The sequence below is a fragment of the Gorilla gorilla genome, chromosome 7 (assembly GCF_029281585.2).
Source record: "Gorilla gorilla gorilla isolate KB3781 chromosome 7, NHGRI_mGorGor1-v2.1_pri, whole genome shotgun sequence".
Lineage (NCBI taxonomy): Eukaryota > Metazoa > Chordata > Mammalia > Primates > Hominidae > Gorilla > Gorilla gorilla.
In genome coordinates, this window is record NC_073231.2 from 37,439,130 (window position 1) to 37,455,870 (window position 16,741).

Here is a 16,741-nt window from a genome sequence, read left to right on the forward strand (position 1 = left end):
CAGAGAATAAGAGGTCAAGCTAAATTTTGTAACCTCTATAATGTGAAAAATGGTTTATATTTCTAAGAGTTGAACAAAAAGGAAAACAGATCTGTTTTATCACAAAGCAGACACTTGAATAAGCACAAAATTATATAAAAGACCATTACTAACAACTCTAAAAGTTTCTCACATTTTCCGCTACTCACCAATATTCGTAACAAAAATACTCTCTTTATTAATTTTTACAGCAATTTTTTTCTTTTTCCTTATGATTTTACCATCTGAGTTTGTATCTCTAATTTCTCTTTTTTATTTTAAAAATACAATAACATGGTATGCGTCATTTTTATGTGGCTTTTTTTTTACCGTTTTTCTCCATTTTTATTGTTGTATATTATTCCATCTTAGGAAGTCATGTTCACTTTTCAAGCATTTTGCTGGTTAGGAAAATTTGAATTGTTTCCAGTTTGTGACTATTAGCATAATGCTTCTATGGACATTATTAAAATATTTTCTTTCTTTGAATTTGTATATATTGCTGGGGTATATGTCTAGGATAAACACTGCTAAGTCATAGGGGTACCACATATTTCTAAGGTTCATAGAAAGTTCTAGTTTTACAAAGTGAGTAATCACCATATATTCAGCAATTTGCCATGATTCCTATTTGTGCCAATACTCAGTAGCATTTTGTTCTCTTTCTTCCTCCCTCTCTCTAGTTCCCTCTCTCCCTCATTCTCCTCCTTCCTTCTGTTTTTCTTTTTCTTTCCTTCCTTCCTTTCCATGCCTGCCTTCTTTTCTTTGTTTCCACATTCTTCCTTTCCTTTCTGCCTTTCTTACTTCCTCCCCTTTTTTCTTTCAACATTACAGAGTGGTGGTGGGGGTAGGTATTGAAGCTTTTAATTTATATTTTTCTAATAAATAATAATGATTAATATATTTAATCTTTTTGACATGCCTGTTTAAGGCTTTTAATTGTTTTTCTATTTTGGTGTTTGTCTTATTATTAAATTGTAGCACTTTAAAAAATATTATTAGATGTGAAATTTTCTGTTATTTTTTGGTGTAAATATTCTCCTATTATGTGACTTTTTCCTTTCTATTGCATATTATTTTAATGCTATCATTCATAAGCTGTGATTCTTTTGTTTCAATTTTTCAAAATTGTGTTCAATTTTGATATCTATTCCTGTATGGGAAATGTTTTTTGTTTAAGCAATGTTTCCTATCCAGAGGTCAAGAGATATTTTCCTATTTTATTTATAGAATTGTATTATTTTGTTTTTTTATATTTAGATGTAAAAATTATCTTGATCGATATTTGTATTGGCTGTGAGGTAGGGAATAAGTTTTTCACCTCCTTCAATTGGGAACTAGCTTATTCAAAATTATTACAAAGATTATCATTATTTCACCATTCTGTAGATCCTACTGGGTTGTTATTATCATATATCCATGTTTGTAAAACTTATTATCATTTTTAAGTTGTTACAAAATTTTTTATTTTATGGTAGTATCATTATTTATTCTATCACCTTCCTTTTGATAAATATTTAGATTAAATTATATTTATTTGAACAATAAACACCATTATAAAACATTGTAAAATATAGTAAACTATAAACTGATTTATTTCTATGGAGTAAATTTATGGAGGAGGATTCTGAGATCAAAATATACAACCATTTTGAATTTTAATAACTGTATTAAATTCTTTCTGAAGGGTTTTTTACTTATTTACATTTCTGTCAATATAGTAATGATGTGTATTAGGGTACCTATATTTTTCACTCCTTATGTTTATTAGGTGAGTTGCTTGTTTTTGTCTATTTGAAAATTTGGTATTTCATTTCCTAAATTTGCATTTCAACAACTTCTAATATGGTTGAAAAAAATGTTCGGATCATTGCCTACCTATATTGCCTTTTCTATGAATTGAATTCCAGTATTCTTCTAATTAAAACAAATTTCTTTTCTTTAGTTTAGAAATTCTAAGTGTATTAGTGATATTAAACTTTGAAATGGTATGTAAATTGCATGTATTATAGTAAATTCCTTGAAAAATAGCCCCAATTCTTCATCATTTTCTCTATCCACACTCCTTGCAACCTAGTTTTCAGTTCCTCTGTTATTGAGTAGAGTATATTTCCACACAATTTGTATATGGGTTCACTTTGTAACTTATTTTGGCCAAAAGAATTCCCTGAAAAAGATGGTGTTCTAGTTTTGATACTAAGCCTTAAAAAGCTTTACACACTGTAGCTTATTCTTCTAGAAACCTGCTACTACCATGTGAGCGGGCCCAGACTATTTTACTGGATGAGGAGAGACAAGTGGCCCTTTTACTTCTGCTCCTTCAGCCAATAGTCTACCTTCTGCCTTGAAATTGAAGCTGCTAAGGACTAACTAGTCCCCAGGCCATCTAATATTTGATAACACGCACAGAAGCAAGTTCAGTCAAGATCAATTAAGTCTGACTCTGACAAGCAGAGCTAACAGATAGCAACAGAAGCATGAATAATAACACATATTTATTTTCTTAAAGGACACCATAATTTCGCTGGGCGCGGTGGCTCACGCCTGCAATCCCAGCACTTTGGGAGGCCGAGGTGGGCGGATCACAAGGTCAGGAGAGCAGGACCATCCTGGCTAACACCGTGAAACCCCGTCTCTACTAAAAGTACAAAAAAATTAGCTGGGCGTTGTGGCGGGCGCCTGTAGTCCCAGCTACTAGGGAGGCTGAGGCAGGAGAATGGCATGAACCCAGGAGGCGGAGCTTGCAGTGAGCCGAGATCACGCCACTGCACTCCAGCCTGGGCGACAGAGAGAGACTCAGTCTAAAAAAAAAAAAAAAAAAAGACACCATGATTTGAGGTGTTTATTATGCAGATATAGATGACTAATAGAATTTTTCATCTTCATGGGTTACAGATTTAAATTTTCATCTAGAATGACTACTGCTTCATAGGTTATAAAATCATTTTCTGATTATTTAATCTAAATGTTAAAATTTTGTCTTTAATCTATCTGAAATTTATTTTATATACACCATTCTTTTCCAAATAGAAATCCAATTCAATATTACTATTTAGTGAATCTTTTCCAATTGAATTGACATAGTACATGTCATGTATCATTTGATCAGCATCATTCCACTTTCATTGTAGTTTTCTTAAGGTGTATTGAGATCATATATCATTATTTCATTTCAAAAAAATTCAAGTACGTATGATTTTTAAATTCGGTATCATTAATCCCAGAATTTTTAAAATGGCATTTTGTTAAAAGTTTAGTTTTGCTCAAAAGTTATTAGAATAAAAAGGCAAAATGGTAAGAAAATGCTAGCCCTGGCTGGGCACGGTGGCTCATGCCTGTAATCCCAGCACTTTGGGAGGCCGAGGCCGGTGGATCACGAGGTCAGGAAATCGAGACCATCCTGGCCAACATGGTGAATCCCCGTCTCTACTAAAAATACAAAAATTAGCTGGACTTGGTGACGCGTGCCTGTAATCACAGCTACTTGGGAGGCAAAGGCAGGAGAATTGCTTGAAACTCAGAGTCGGAGGTTGCAGTGAGCAGAGATCACACTCCATCTCAAAAAAAAAAAAAAAAAAAAAAAAAAGAGCTAACCCTGAATTTGCTATTTACTTATATATCTCAATATGTTCATTTAGTAATAATGAGTTTTTATGACATTCACCCAAATAGATCAGAAGTCAGACTTAATTTACACCAGGAGACATGGAAAATTGTGACATCTACAACCTTTTATATCAAACCCGCGCAAATAAATGAATATGTAATAGGTTCTTGATGGAGTTTAAAACAAAGAAACTCTATTTAAAACAAAAACAAGTCACTTCTCTGTTTAGACGGTGATATATCACCACCTGCATCTGAATGCAGAGAAGACATCATTGAATTTTAAATTAATTCCAACTTCCAAGGTGTAGGATGACCTAGCCAGATTAATGATGGTGAGACTTGATTCAGGGTGAAGTTCTTCATAGACAGGCTGGAGCACAGATTTCTGGCCAGGAAGTCACAGGTCTTCTGTGAGAGCAGCCAAGTCCAATCCCATTAGGAAAAAACATGACTTAAAATATCAGGAAGACCATATACAAATTCCCAAAATGAAAAGATGAGCCTCAGAGCTAAATTCCTCATTCATCTGTTCATTCAAAATGTATTAAAATTGTTTATATCAGGAATTATTAGCACTGTCTTACCTGATACATTTGGTGAGAATATATAGACAATAAAGCATTTGTATACAATATCTATATACATGTATACAAAGATAGATATACAAAGAAAAAGACTTAAAGGGTAAGAGTTGAAGGAACCAGACATGTGCATATCCATAGGAAGTATATTCCAAAAAGAGAAAAAGAATGAGTTCAAAGGCTAAGATATAGAACATGCTTAACATGTTAAATAAACCTAAGAAGACAAATGTAGCTGAAGAAGAGAGATAGTGTTATGACAGATAATGAATTGAGAAAAGCAGATGAAATTGAATTCTGTAAGCTGCTTTAAGTGATTCTGATATTTATTCTATTAGGACGGGAATCCATTTGAATAGCTGTAACATAGCATTATATTATTGAATTTATTAAGAGACTCGTCATGGCTGCCACATAAAAAACAACAACAACGAAAAGACTACAGGGACAAGAATAAATGCAGGAAGAACAGTCCAGAGACTGTTAATAGGTGTCCTGTTCATAGGTGATTATATTTTTGTATAGAGTGGTAGAAATGTAAGTCACGAAAAGTGGTAAGACTCTCCAAATATTTTGAGGAAAAATCTGGAAGGATTTACTAATTTATTTTATTTGTGGACATGAAAGAAAGAAACTAAATAATGATTCTAAGACTTTTGAACTAAGTAAAGAGATTTTATTGAGATTAGAGAGATGAGGAGAGGAGTAGGTTTTGGTGGAGAGAAGCAGAAGATTGGTTTGAGACAAATGGAGTTTAAAAGTTGGACAAGTAATTTGTAGACAGTTGTATAGATGTGTCTGGATTTCAGTGTAAAATCTGGCTAGAGGTGCACATTTGGGAGTTGTTAGCACTTTTGTTACCAAAACATCAGGGATTCAGGCTAGGTCCTGCTACTCATCGCAGAGAAAGCCAATCATTGAGACCGCAAGTATTGCCAAGGAAGAATTCTTTAATCTGGTGCTGGAACTGAAGAGATGGGAGCTCTGTCTCAAATCCATCTCTCTGACTGACTAAAACTAGAGGTTTATAAAACAGGGAAGAAATGTAACAATGTGTGATATGGTTTGACTGTGTCCCCACCCAAATCTCAACTTGACTTGTATCTCCCAGAATTCCCATGTGTTGCGGGAGGGACCAAGGGGGAGGTAATTGAATCATGGAGGCTGGTCTTTCCCCTGCTATTCTCATGATAGTTAATAAGTCTCACAAGACCTGATAGGTTTATCAGGGGTTTCTGCTTTTGCTTCTTCCTCATTTTCTCTTGCTGCTGCCATGTAAGAAGTGCCTTTGGCTTCCTGCTATGCTTCTGAAGCCTCCCCAGACATGTGGAACTGTAAGTCCAATTAAACCTGTTTTTCTTCCCAGCCTTGGGTATGTCTTTACCAGCAGTGTGGAAATGGACTAATATAGTATATTGATAGCAGTAGAATGGGGCATTGCTGAAGTTGTAAACTAAAGAAAAGTGAAAGAACATATTACTGCAAAGTTTCTTCAAAGTGTCCAAATGCATTTTCTGTTTCCACATAAAGTTTGTTAAAAGCAAAATTATTTTAAGAACTGTAATCAATGTGATTTATTATTACAATTTCTATAGTCAGAACCTAATAGTAAAAAAAAAAACACCTAATATATATGTATATATGTTATCATTATAGTTGGTGATCATTCTCTTTTTGCTAGTGTTGCCACTATATTACTTCTTCAAAAATGATCTAATGGATTCCATTCCTCACATCTTTATAAAGTCTCTGTTCTTAAAATGTTTTTGAACAGAAGCATTCATAATATATTATGGATAGCTTCATGAAAGACTGAGCAATAGGAATTTGTTATGAATAATTTATAGGTGATGATTTCCAAAACAAAGTTATAAAACATAAACTAAAAATAAAATGGTTTCATTTGGCCTGTGGTAAAACAAACAAAAAAAAAAGTTTGAACAGAAAACTTATGAGCTACTTAAAGTTATGTAAAACAGTAAAAATGGACACTTTTTATATGCTGTTTATATCTGCTTACCATAACAACATAAATACAGATTTTCTTATCATTTTTCTATAATTTAATATTATTGAAATGTGTTTCAGTTTAGGACTAAACATATTGAAAATAGTGGAAAGACAGATAAATTGACTGGGGGCAATTTCTTCTGCCCTGTAGTCTTTAACTCTCTGGGGAACTCGAAGTATCCTGAAGTTCCATACTGTTAGCAAAGTGAAATCAGTATGAATGACTGTAAAAATAATCTGAGGAATAAATGAAGCCTCTCACTCTAATAAACATCCTTGAGGATGCTAGTCCTGAAAATAAAGTTTCCTGCTTGAAGCAAATGCTCTGTGAGAAATGAAACTTTCAGTTTCCAGTTATTTTATACTTGGGCAGAGGGCAAAGGCTACAATAGATAAATTTTGTTACTTCTTGTTTTATGTTTGTTCCCTCATGTTGGAGAGATGGAGAGGAAGCAGGGATTATATATGTAATTATTTTACTCTATAAGAATCTGGGGCCAGGCATGGTGGCTCATGCCTGTAATCCCATTACTTTGGGAGGCATAGGCAAGAGGATCTGTTGACCCCACGTGTTCCAGACTAGCCTGAATAACACAGTGAGACCCTGTATCTACAGAAAAACAAACAAAAAAGTAGCCTGGTGTGGTGGCACATGCCTATAATCCCAGATACTCAGGAGGCTGAGGTAGGAGAATTACTTGAGCCTGGGAGGTTGAGGCTACAGTGAGCTATAATTGTGCTACTGCACTGAAGCCGGGTAACAGAGCAAGACCCAGTCTCAAAAAAAAAGTTTTTGAATTCACAAATGATAATAATTATAACAAACTACAACTAAGAAGTGATTTTTGTTTACTCAGGCATAATACATTCCCTTAGCCATTTAATTGAAGATATAATCTTTTATAAGATTTTATGGTGATTCATCATAAACAATAATAACAACGATAGAGCAAATATTTATTGAGACTCTAGCATATGTCAGACATTAATTTATGAGTGCTTTATTATGGATTATTTTATGTCTTCCTCACCATAACGCCATGAGGTAGGCACTGTAGTATCAGTTGTTACATTTTAATAAAGTGAACACTGAGATTTAGAGACTTAGAAAAATTAGGTAAACTGTTAATATCATATAGGTAATAATTTTTGATATTGCAAGTAAATTTTAATAATGTAACAATCAAAGTCTGAAACTATCATCTCAATCACTACATTCTACCTGAGTAGGCCTACCAGACCATTTTATAAACCTTTCCTATATGATTTCTTACTGCATGAGAACTTTCATCTTTCCTTGATATAGTTAATATAATCTATATGATATTAGTCCAGACAGAGAAAACTATTTACTGCACAATCCTACTGAATACTTGCTTAAATTTGTTTTAGAACACTTTCTTTGAAGCTCGATAGTTTAAACCTAAGTTCTATGCTCTAAGAATTGATAAACAAGTTCATGTTTTTGCAGTCTTTCAACAAATATTCAATAGTGGCTGACTTAGAGTTGATTACTGTGAGTTGAATACTGCAAATGCTACTACCCTTGTGCTCTTTTACCCTTGCTTTCAGATTTACAGTACTGAATTTACCGATTTAATGAACAGCACACAGTGGCTAAATCCACTGCACACTTTTCTTCTTACAGACCTCTCTGTAGCCCTTGAGATGGTTGAATACTCACACCTTGGAATAATTTTTGTCCCTAACATCATTGACATTATACTCCTTTTATTTTCCTTTTGCTGATGTGACACTTCAAATTATCCCTTTGGAACTATTTTTCTGACTATGTAATACATTTTTGAGACTTCTAGGCACTCTTCCATTCTTGCTAGACCCAAACTTGATGAGAAATGTAATGTACTGCCTGTGAATCAAATTACTCATATAATATGATGAGCTAAATCTGTGTCTCCTTCCAAGAACTCTCTGTTGAGCTCCAGACCAAGTTCTTGGTGGACATCTTCACTGGGATGTAAAGTAAGCCAATCAAATTTAGTAGGCTAAAAAGTAATCTCATCATTGCCCTGCAGCCCCCTTGAAAAATTCGCCTTCTTTTAGAACATGACCCCAACACTTGTCCAAACCAATCACCAGTGCTTTGTGCCATTCTGCATAGCCAATTATATCACCTCACCTTGTTAAGTCTACAACTTCAAAAATATCCCTAATCTCAATACTAAGCTCTATTTCCATACAAATGATTATAAGTCCTTTTAATATTTGTTCCCAATTTCTTTCTTAGTATGGCCACTTGTAAACATTTCTACAGTGCTATTCTAGTTGTGGTTCTTCCAACGATTCCCATTGTCACTCTGTTAGGCCATGTCTAAGCTTCTGTCAATGGAACACTCATTCTTGTCTCTCTTCCCAACACTGTCCATCCCTGTCCCTGCCCTTTATCTTGCTAACTTTTTAATCACCTCTAGTCCTCAACATAGAATATTTTCTTAAAGAAAGAAAATATTCCCTGGTATGTGAGTACTAAATTAGGTGAGGCTCCTTGTTTTGTTCTCTGAGGGAAATTTCTATTCCACACATTATTATGTAGTAGATAAATTATAATTTGTTTTAAAGTTGTTACTTCTTGAAACTGCCACCTCTTTCAAGGCAAATAGAATAGTTTGTTGTTACAGCTTCCAGGCCTAGCATAAACAAATTTGACAAAACAGGTGTTTATAAAATTAATAAATAAATGACAAGAATAAATATCTCCTTATTCAAACAATTTACATATTATGACCAAAGTCATAGATTTTGATTAAAGATAGTGTTATACACAGAATGAAAGCAATGATAGGATTTGATGTTTTCTCTACAGAACTTTAACTGTAAACTATGTAAATAATTTAACTCCCTCTCAGAGGTCTTTCTGCAAAAAACTAGATTACAAATTTATGTTTCTTTTTGCTTATGCCTTTATCTGGATTTTTGAAGATCCTTTTATTATTTCATGTCACTCTCACCATTACTCCATGAAGTAGGTACTGTACTGTAAGTTGCTACATTTTACTAATGTGGACACTTGAGATTTAGAAAAGCATGTCTATTTCCATTACCAAACATCTAAGCAGTCTGCTTACTCTCAACTTAATCCTCAAATTTTCTTTATTAGGAATAAATATTTAGTTTTATTTTAATTACTTCCCACATATACACCTAGTATTATTTTTGTAGTTATTTTTATAACTTTTTGGTAACTTGATAGTAGAGACTTTATCATCTATTATAAAACACCAGATACTAGACATTTGACACCAAGAAATGCTGACTAAAGGCAGTTTTGTGTAATATATTTAAGAGAAATCTTATAGATATTTTCCTGAGTAAATATTATCCCCCTTTTTCATGTAAAACAAACACAAATATATGTGAATCCCTCACAGTAAATAAAAAGTTGTTTTATATTCCAGATTCAAATATTTCCAGGTCACTGAAAATAGAAATATTGTTATAAACAGAGCAACGTTTCACAAACGCATATGGCTACTTTTAGTGTTGGAATTTAATAGAACATGTCCTAAAATAAATGGCGAAATAAATAGCACTAAAAAAATATTTTATTTTCTGGTCTGTGGGAACACGGTCAACACAAATGCTTTCTTAAGACACAGTATTGTGGATACCTCTAATCTAAAAGCCAGCAGGTGGCAAATATTCACACCACCTAATGTTAGTACCGTAAGTGCAATTGGAGATATGGTTCTCCCATGACCAAATATGTAGAAAACGGAGATTCTTAATTTCTTGAACATAAAATTCCAACTCTCACATGGAGAACCACAAGAAGCTACTCCTGTGCTAAATGAAGGGATTTTTTTCTTCTCTTGAACACAATGTATACCTTATAAATTCAATTTTTACTCAGAAAAAAAAGCTTTTAACAGGGATCAGCTAAAAAGAGTGAAAATATTGAAATAAAAGGGTGATTTTTAAAGTAGAAACACATGAATTACTATGTTTGTACTTCCTCAAACTAGTTGTGTAACCAACTACACTGACCCTACAGTTTCTCCAATATAAAATGAGAATATATTACCTCTAAAGCAATGTGAGAATTCAACTAGACAATATCTACATTAGTCACCTTCTTATCCTGCCCTCTCATTTATTATTCATTCCATTATTTAATTACTTATTTATATAAGTATGACTGATAGAAGCACCTATTATTCCATGGATTGTAATCCAACACTATTGTCCTTTATTTTGTTACCAGTTACACCATTGGGCATTCACAGAAGCTTGCACCTGTAACCGTCTGGCATGCCCTCATTTTTTTTGTTTCATTTAACACTCCCTTACTTTATGGTATTACAGGATGCTCAAGTCTCATCTTGAATTTTCCTGCCCCAACCCTTAAGTCGTCCATTTCTCCAGGAAGCCCCAATTCTCCTTTTGAAGAATTGGATGTGGAAACCACATCCAGGTGCTGGCATGCTCACTGCCACTCGAATGCTGCTTTTTCTAGATCCCCCCAACATATACAGCTAAAAAATATATGTATGTTTAGTAATCCATGTATGCATACAAATCAATATTTATTTTTGTAGCCATCCATTATAATGTAAACTGAAATCAATATGAATTTGTACATATATGACTGACTCTAATTCATTACCACAGAGTTAATTGAAGTTTTCTGTCCTATCTTACTTCCTATTTCTTCCCTGACAGTGAAAAACCTCCCTTTTGTCATTAAAATTTATTAGTTTATTTATTTTTTTTGGTATGTGAATACTGAAGGTTGGAACAAGGGAATAATATTTTTAAATATAAAAAATGGTAGCTTTTAAAAATATCAATATCAGATTATTTTATTCACACACAGATATACACACAATTGATTTTTATCCTCTGGTTTTGTAGTCTGCAAACTTGCTAAACTCACATATTATTTCAAGTACTACTTTTGTAGATTCCATAGGATTTTCTTCAATGATTACCAGATCATTGATAAGAAAGTGCAAACAAAGAGTTTAATTTTTTCTTATGAATCTAGATAACTTTTTTCATCTCTTTCTTTTCTTCTTCTTCTTCTTCTTTTTTTTTTTTTTGTTTTGTTTTGTTTTGTGCTGGCTAGGTCTCCAGTACAACATTGAAAAGAAGTGGTGAGAGAGCTAACATCCTTGCCTTGTTCCTGAGTTTATAAAGAGGTATGAAATCTTACCATTGGATCTGCAGATAGCTGCAAGGTTTGGTAAATGTTCCTTTTAAGATTGAAGAATATTATTTCTATTTGTTGGACATTTTCATAGGAATAATTATTAGTGTAAAATGCTTTTTCCATATTCATGTAGATAATTATATGATTTTTCTTCTCAGTTTGCTAATGTGATAAATTGCACTAATTAATTTTTAAATGTCAAAACAACTGCATTCTTGGGATAAATCTCTCTTAATCATGGTGTATTTCCTGTATATATAGTTGGCTTTGATTTTGAAATTTTGTGGTAATGCTTTTACTTCTATGTTTATGTAGTTTTATTTTCTTATAATTTCTGAAACTGTTTTTTAATAAGGGTAATGCTTACCTTGTGATTTAAAGGAAAAGTATTCTCTTCCATTTAATTTTTCTGGAAAAGTTTGTGTAGAATTGAATTGAATGGCATTATTTCTTCTTTTAAAATTGTCATAGAGTTTATCAGTAAAGACAACTGGACATGGAGTTTTATTTGTAGGAATATCTTTAAATAATCTAATTTCCTTAATAGATATAAGATTATAAAATTGTCTATTTTAAAATCATAGCTTTACTAATAATTGACATTTAATAGAATGTAAATGTTATAATTGAACAATTTGGTAATTTACGCATATGTATACAGCTATGAAACAGTCAACACAATAGTAAAAATTGTATCACACTGAAAAGTTTCTTCATGCTGACAATGTTCTCTAAGTTTGCACCTCCTTTAGTGAGTAACCTAAATCTTCTCTGAAATGTTTCATATCTTGATGTTCCTACCTGGATTAGATTTTCCAGATCCTTTATTATCATTTATTATTAGACATACAAATACTGGGAGATAGCTTAAGAGAGTTCTCTGGGTTACATGTATTTTCTTCCCTATCCCCATCTTGTAGCAGAAACCTCATTTTCTCTTGATAAACCACTTTAATCACCTTGATCAACACAACTCTTCAGTGTATTGGTCTTGAGTTCAATTGACCCAATATTGTCAAATGTCAGTCTCAAGTCCCAGTACAATGTAACTCTTTTCATGTTCTCAGGAATCAAAAAGTTGAGACACTGATAATTACGCAGAACAGTCAGAGGCATCCCCTCTATTTCACCTATTGATTCCTCAGACTCCTGAAGAAACAATCTTCTATTCACTAATGCATAATATATATCTCATGTTAGCAGAAAGCAACTCAAGCTCACAAGTTGTTTCCTACCTGACACTAACTGAATCTTCAGTAAGTCATTACATCTTTCTACATGACCAGCTGTTTCTCAATGCTAGAGCATGCTTTTTGCTATAAAATGAGTTATTATTGGCTTAGAAGCAAAGCTGTATAAAGTAGCATAACTTAGAATGACATTTATAGTAATTCTGTGATTAGCATTACAACTGAAGCACAGTATGCAGGGAAGGCAAACCCATATCTAGAGCAAATATCTATTTTAAGGAGAACAGATTATTCTTTCCTCCATGGTAGAAGACAGTAAAAAAATAAATAAAAATATAGTCAAGTGTGCCAGGCGTGGTGGCTCACGCCTGTAATCCTAGCACTTGGGAGGCGGAGGTGGGCGGATCACGAGGTCAGGAGTTTGAGACCAGCCTGACCAACATGGTGAAACCCCATCTCTACTAAAAATACAAAAATTAGCCAGGTGTGGTGGCACATGCCTGTAATCCCAGCTACTTGGGAGGCTGAGGCAGGAGAATTGCTTGAACCCAGAAGTTAGAGGTTGCAGTGAGTCGAGATAATGCCATTGCACTCCAGCCTGGGTGACAGAGTGAGACTGCATCTCAAAAAAAAAAAACAAAAACAAAAACACACAAATATATATATATAGTCAAGTGGCTGGCCGATCCTACATTTTCCCCTTACTCTAATTGTGATGTCTTTTTAAGATTTGTATTGGTTTCTGCCATTGGCAGATTGGGCAGGTAGTGGTGATATAATGGGATCAACCGTGGCAAGGGCAGTCCACATGTCTGCTACCAATACATAATGGGTTCCTGGTATCACCACACCACTATAGATGGACTCAGGCCAAACTCCATTTACCACCTGAACCCTAGATATCTTTATTCTGTGACTCGGGGATTAACATTCTCTAAAGTCAGCATTCAGTAATCAGTAGACATGTTGACAATTTTTGTTGACATGAGACTGTAACTTGACTGAATACAAAACCGGAAATAAGATTTTGGTGATATTGTAGCGTGTTTCCATAGAGATATCAAACTTCTGGATATATTAACTCAATGACTTCTGGATATATTAACTTATTTAAGTAATGGAAAGTTGATGGCCATGAGAGTTACTAAAGTACTTTTCAAGGATATTGACCCTACTCAAAATATATGTCAATGTCATTATTAAGGGGGATTATTTTGGCCCCCTTAGTGGACATAATTAACGAGTGGATTAATTAATTGTGTTTATCTCTTTCTAAGTTCAATATAGGCAAATGCTGAGATTATGATTTAATTAACCAGCCAAGCAAATGATTTGAATCATCCCCTATTAATCAAAATGGGATGATACATTGCAATTCATTTAGGAGTACCCATATTGATAAATTCAACCCAATTTTAAGTTCTATTCCTTTTTGTTTTGTGCAGCCCCCAATAAAATCAATCCCTACACACATTCCTCAAATTTGTGCCAATATAAGTGGGAAATTTGCAGCTCTTTTGATATTGAAAAATTTGCTTCTGATATTGACTTTATATGGTCCATGGAGTGACACTGGGCTCTAGATTGGTAATGAGGGTTTGTTGAGATGAGGCTAAAGACGATATCCTTTTGCAAGATGTGTCAATGAAGTTGCAGTCAGAAAGGCAAAACACTATAAGTAATATAGAATAAGGATTTTTAAATAGGAATACTCTCTTGCACTACTGTGGAGGAAGCTGGGGAAGCAAGGATCTAAAAGGGAAGATAAAGGATGAAAGGCAGTTCACTTGCCAGCCTCCTATTGCCAGGTGTATCAGAGAGGGCTGCTAAAGGCACCTGATGAGAATGACTGTGGAGTTATTATGGGTCAGCTGGGACCGTAATAAAAGGAAATTTGGACACGGAGTGCTGGGTAGTGAGGACAAATGGCAATCTATTGGTATTCCTGCATTTGTCTGTCTCCAAGTAGATAAGAAAGACAAGCTGAAATCTGCTAGTATTTCTACATGTGTCTCTTATCACCTCTATCCATAATGGCCTCCTGAGAGTAATGGTTACTGTTACTCTTTTCTGCTTTCCAAATTGTTTGCAAATTTTTCTTTTGACCAACTGTAACGTGGAACCATGCCATAAAGGATGTCTTAATGTGTTTTGTGCTGCTGTAGTAGAATACCACAGACTGGGTAATTTTTAAGAACAATACTTTATTTCTCCTAGTTCTGAATGCTGAAAAATCTATGATCAAGGCACTATAACAGGCTTGGTATCTGGTAAGAGCCTGCTCTGTGTGTCCAAGATAGCAAGCTGAATACTATTGCTTCCTGAGGGAAGGAACACTTTTCCTCACATGGTAGAATAGCAGAGGAGAGTGAACTTACTTTGACAAGCTCTTTTCATTGTGACATTCATCCATTCATGAAAATGAGAGCCTTCATGACCTAAATATCTTTCAGAAGGCTCCACTTCCCAACATTGTTGCTTTGGGAATTAAGTCTCAACATAAATTTTGGAGGGGACAAAAACATGGAAACCATTGCAAGGGAATTCTGGGATCCTTAGTTCTACTTACCTTAGGCAAGTCGACATCACAAACTCCATTTCACTATGTCACTTGAATTTTGTCTGAATTCAACTGAATTTCAGATATGTAAGCCCTGCAGCAACAAAGATGAGAGAATATTTTATGACACTGTAAGATTGTCCATGTCTTCTTGTACTCTGAATTGAGCTGAGAATTTGTACTTTGAGCCTAATATTTTCACCTTAAATTCTTGATTGTAATTATAAGCAATTGACCTACTCCTCTCTTCTTATACGTATTCCCTGAGTCCCCATAATTGTTTACTGCACCAGCCACTTGATGCCCCAAAGGTTGTTTTCAATACACTTCATGCAGGAAACCGCAGGATTTAATGTAACTGTTTTGAGTGTCCTGCAATTCCAGAGTCCAGTCCCTTTTTCTAAGGTTAATGGATTCTCACACTCTTCAAACAAACCCGGAGAAACAATCTGTAAATTCTTATTTTCTTGGAGTCTGTAACAGGGAACTACGACAGATCCCATTTATTATGTTAATGAGCATTCTCAATTTACAGGCAATAGAATTATTTGTACCATATTTAAACATGAAGAAGTTTATTGAGGCATAGGTGGCCCAAAGCAGCATTAAGAAGATTAAAGGCTACGCTTCTAGGACTGATTCCCAAAATCTCACCACAGAGTTGTGTAGAGAAGAGAGCTTCTGCCTCTCACCAGTCAGAATGTTGTTGAATCAAATTGCTGCTGTCTAGGACTTCACACACCATCACTACATGATCTGTATCAGCAAAGAGGCTGCCTCATATAGCCAATTAACTCAGCTCTGAATCTAAGTCTTGAAGATACAGACACAACTCTCAGCTTTAAATGAAGTATCAAGTATCCTTTCTGCAAAAAAGGATATCAGAAATGTAGTATGTAGTTTTCTTGCCTCTTCAATTCAAAAGGTTCTTCCAGAGGTATTTTGGGGAGTAGTTACTAAGCATTTCACACCCAGTGGTTACTAAACTAATCTTAGCCAATCAGCTGCCTACTTTGAGTTACGATTAAGTGATGCAAATAATGAGAGGCAACAGAGATTCCTTTCTCGATGAAGCAGTAGCAGCAAACATTTTTAAGGCCCAGCATTGCTGGCAGAGTGTCAGTTTGGAGCCAAGTGTCCCAGTGCAAGCTGTGGACTTCAGGGCTCAGCTGCAGCTTCAGAGTCAGCATTGCTCTCGCCATCCTAATTGTGCAGCATGATTTGGCTGTGACTGGCTCCATAACCTCCTTTTTGTGATATTCAGTTTCCAAAATAGATTCTGCATAGTTTTCCAGAATTTTTGAGCTACACAATACTCTTTTTCTTTTTTTTTTTTTTGTTTAAATAAGCTAAGATTTCTATTGGTTTCAATTAAGTGTCCTACATGTTACAAATGGAATGATGTTTAAGCTTTCTAATTGCTACAGAAAACATTATCAATACAAATGATTTGTAGTTTTCTGCTGACAGATTATTGTCAGAAGAATGGGTTAGCAGGACCATCAATGACACGCCTTTTAAAATGTGTAATTATCATTTTGTATGTATTTTATAGACTTGTATTATATATAACATGTAGATTTTAGATTGTATTCACAATTCT

At 34.3% G+C, this 16,741-nt stretch overlaps 1 long non-coding RNA gene across 1 annotated transcript in view; it reads right to left on the minus strand.

The window, feature by feature from the left end:
* LOC109028011 (uncharacterized) overlaps positions 1-16,065 on the minus strand; it is a 49,951-nt gene extending 33,886 nt beyond the window's left edge. Inside the window, exons 1-2 of the long non-coding RNA XR_002007063.3 lie at positions 15,793-16,065; positions 15,148-15,232 (exon numbers count right to left, since the gene is read on the minus strand). This is a non-coding gene — a long non-coding RNA (uncharacterized lncRNA). The remainder of the gene's footprint in view (positions 1-15,147; positions 15,233-15,792) is intronic.
* Between the last annotated feature and the right edge of the window lie 676 nt (positions 16,066-16,741).